Source organism: Solanum tuberosum, unplaced genomic scaffold (genome assembly GCF_000226075.1).
Source record: "Solanum tuberosum cultivar DM 1-3 516 R44 unplaced genomic scaffold, SolTub_3.0 scf00093, whole genome shotgun sequence".
Classification (NCBI taxonomy): Eukaryota; Viridiplantae; Streptophyta; class Magnoliopsida; order Solanales; family Solanaceae; genus Solanum; species Solanum tuberosum.
In genome coordinates this window covers 1,310,255-1,314,611 of record NW_006239018.1, presented here as the reverse complement: position 1 = coordinate 1,314,611, position 4,357 = coordinate 1,310,255, and positions in this window count along the sequence as shown.

Below are 4,357 nucleotides of genomic sequence, written 5' to 3'. Positions count from 1 at the left end.
ATGATTTAAATAAAATAAAAGTAGGTGGGCCATGGTGCCACGTGTCGAAAGAAGAGTGAATTTTATTCACTCTTCTTATATAGTAATGATTTAAATAAAATAAAAGTAGGTGGGCCATGGTGCCACGTGTCGAAAGAAGAGTGAATTTTATTCACTCTTCTTATATAGTAATGATTTAAATAAAATAAAAGTAGGTGGGCCATGGTGCCACGTGTCGAAAGAAGAGTGAATTTTATTCACTCTTCTTATATAGTAATGATTTAAATAAAATAAAAGTAGGTGGGCCATGGTGCCACGTGTCGAAAGAAGAGTGAATTTTATTCACTCTTCTTATATAGTAATGATTTAAATAAAATAAAAGTAGGTGGGCCATGGTGCCACGTGTCGAAAGAAGAGTGAATTTTATTCACTCTTCTTATATAGTAATGATTTAAATAAAATAAAAGTAGGTGGGCCATGGTGCCACGTGTCGAAAGAAGAGTGAATTTTATTCACTCTTCTTATATAGTAATGATTTAAATAAAATAAAAGTAGGTGGGCCATGGTGCCACGTGTCGAAAGAAGAGTGAATTTTATTCACTCTTCTTATATAGTAATGATTTAAATAAAATAAAAGTAGGTGGGCCATGGTGCCACGTGTCGAAAGAAGAGTGAATTTTATTCACTCTTCTTATATAGTAATGATTTAAATAAAATAAAAGTAGGTGGGCCATGGTGCCACGTGTCGAAAGAAGAGTGAATTTTATTCACTCTTCTTATATAGTAATGATTTAAATAAAATAAAAGTAGGTGGGCCATGGTGCCACGTGTCGAAAGAAGAGTGAATTTTATTCACTCTTCTTATATAGTAAAATATATATACTAGTGCTCTTGATTTTTCCAAATGCCAATCAAATTTGAGGAAGAATGTTTTAACGGATCGATCTTTGTTGGATGTCATAAACCGTTGTTATTTAAAGCAAAAGAACGACACATGAGAAAATGTTTACATCATCGACCACTTCTTTTTGACACGCAAGTCAAATATAATCTCTAAAATAATTAAGATCAACAAGATTTTTGCCTCAAAATATACCTTTATTAGACTGAGACATGTACTTTGTCACTTCGGATCATTCTGCAAGCAAGGCACTAAATTTTTTATTTTCTAGAGTTAAATCGTTTAAGTTGATCAAAAATTTATGTTGAAATGGAATTTATATATTTGTAAACTACGTAAAAAGTATTATAAGTCAAAATAATTAAAACATATATGGAAAATCTACGATAAAAAATAGACTTTTTTGAATCTCAAAATTCGAAATGTGTTTCATCAATTGTGAGGTGATTAATCTTGAATGTTATTGGTCACTGATTAAGATATTTAAAATGTTAGAGTGAGTAGTAATTACATTGTTCCTTTTTAGTACATATTATGTGTGCACCAATTTGATAAGAGTTAAAGTGTCAAAACTCAATTTTTTTTTGAGTTTTATATTTAAATTATTATTATTTTTCTTTGAATTTTATACCTAAACTATTGGGAAGGTTAGAAATACACATAAATTATCACTAATTATTAATCTAAAAAACACACATTAATACTGACTACATCAAATATGTAAATACACACACTAAGGTGCTTTTGCCCTTGAGTTTTCGTCCACTTAGTTTTTTTTTATTGACACTTCTTATATATAATATAGGTGAAATGGTCTGGTGGACCCTTATACTTGTATGTGTTTGTATTGTGAACCCTTCTACTTGCCCCTTTGTCATCTGAACCCCTGAACTTATCAAAACACAATATTTTAAACACTATTTTTGACTTGGCATCCTATGTGGCAGTGAATATCAAAGAGCGTGTGACACACACCAATTAGGAGCGTGAGACCCTTGGAAAAGGGTCTAACAGTGACATTAGGGCTTTGTAAAGCCATCTTCTTCCTATTTGCATCGAACACCATTGTTGGACAAAATTTGAGGTTTTCTTGGCCTCTTTTTTGATCTTTTTCCCCCAAATTTCTTCTCTATCGTTTCTTGTTATTATACAGGTCTTTTTTTAATGAAAACCGCCATGGAAGGCATAACACTACTACCAAAATATCTTACACTAACATTAGACACAAAAATGCAAAATTCCCCAAAAAAAATCAACAAAATCAATGTAATCAACTAAAACCCCAAAACCAAACAAAGACACAAATGGAGATCAAATCCAAACTAAACAACAAATAAATTCGAAAATAAATTGGAAAACCTACCTAGATAAGTTGAAAATCAAACAAAAAAACTCAAATATATTTGACATTGACCCCTTGTTTCAGTTCCAAACCAAACCCAAACTTATTGCCTTCTTCTCGTCCTCCTCACCTTCTCCGACCAAACTGCCTTCATTCTCACCATCTCCAACAAGCTTCAACCAACAACTATAAATGAGAACCAACAACAACAACAACGACGATAAAAACCCCAAACTAACTTCGCCAATAAGTCTAGACTTTCACAACGTCGCCAGTTGTAAACAACTAGAAACAATCAGACCACCCAATAGACCCCCACTTTTCCTTAGCGCCACCGGTCACCACCAAAATCCCAATCCAACAGAACCTAAAATGAACTCCGAACTTCGACGAGATTGTGAACAATCAGAAATCATGCCAACATTTTTTACTTCAATGGAAAAAGTAAAAGAGGTTGGAAAAAGGAATAGGGTAAGGAAGATAAGAAAAAGTTGAAATGAGATTGTGGGGATGGAAATGCAGATGTCTATGACAAAGAGAAATAAAAATTAGAAAGAGAAAGTGCAGGTATATTAATCAAATATAATAAAAGGAAAAATGACATGGAGTGATCATATATACATGTGTCATTTTATAATCATACGTGTCATTTTATAATTTTTTTTAAAATTACGTGTCAGGCATTTGTGATACACACACATTTGAGTAGTAAAACACGTGTTTAAAATATTGTGTTTTGATGAGTTCAAGGGTTCAGATGACAAAGGAACAAGTAGAAGAGTTTACAATACAAACGCATACAAGTATGAGGGTCCACCAGACCATTTTGCCTATATATATATATATAAAAGAGAACCCTAGACTCGCTTATGTGGTGCCACCACAAACCAGGATTCCTTTTTAATTTATTTTATCAACAAAACTAGTCTTCCCCTTTCATGAAAAGTTGTGACTTTTATGAAAAGTTGTGACGTTTATGAACAGTTGCGACTTTTATGAAGAGATGCGACTTTTATGAAAAGTTGCGCCTTTTATGAAAAGTTGTGACTTTTATGAAAAGTTGTGACGTTTATGAACAGTTGCGACTTTTATGAAGAGATGCGACTTTTATGAAAAGTTGCGCCTTTTATGAAAAGTTGTGACTTTTATGAAAAGTTGTGACGTTTATGAACAGTTGCGACTTTTATGAAGAGATGCGACTTTTATGAAAAGTTGCGCCTTTTATGAAAAGTTGTGACTTTTATGAAAGGTTGTGAGCTTTCCGATAAGACACAATAAGCATTTGTTCACACTACCTTTTGTTGTCTATAAATAGAGGAATTTCCTCACATTTCAAAATTATGAAAAATTTGAACTTCTTCTTCTTTTGGACAATTAAATAATTGTGTATTTTGCTCTTGTTGAATGACTCATTGATACCATTTTTTTGTATCAATACACTGGTAAATAGAATCGTTCTTTCCTGAGAGGATCTATTCCTTTAAATCTCGGGTACTAGGGAGGAATAATTTCCTTAAGGGGACACTGTGCATTTGGTGGGTTCGATTTTTTCCATTCTGTTTTATTCTATTGTTACAGATCCTGGTATGTTTTTACAGTCATTAATTTATGCTTATATTATTAATTGTTATTTTTTAGTACATGCTTTAAATTTTGTTGTTTATGTTTCTACAATATTATTGTTATAAGTATTTGTTAGTACACATTAAATAACAAATGTTAATTGAGTATTCACACAAGTTTTCTCTACTGGAATTGTTGAAGGTACAATTAAAAAAAAACTTACAAAACTCTAATTTGTTCATCAACAACGTCATTTCTTCACATACAAGGATGAGATTTTGTGTTCTTTTGTTTTTTTGTTTTTTTGTTTTTATGTTGTTGTTATCTATTTTTTAGTAAATTTTATCACTGGATATTATGAGTACTTTAAGGATTGAAAGTTCATTGAAGTGTTAGTCAATTTTCTGAGGTATGTTATTTTAAAATATGAGAACTTTTCTAGTTAGAATGATTTGTTATCATCATTGGATATCTCATAGTTTACTCCCTTTAATGTATTTTTTTTCTCGTTGTTTTGTTGTCTCCTTAAAATTGTATTGATTATTTTTTGTTTGGTATGTATATGATCTCAC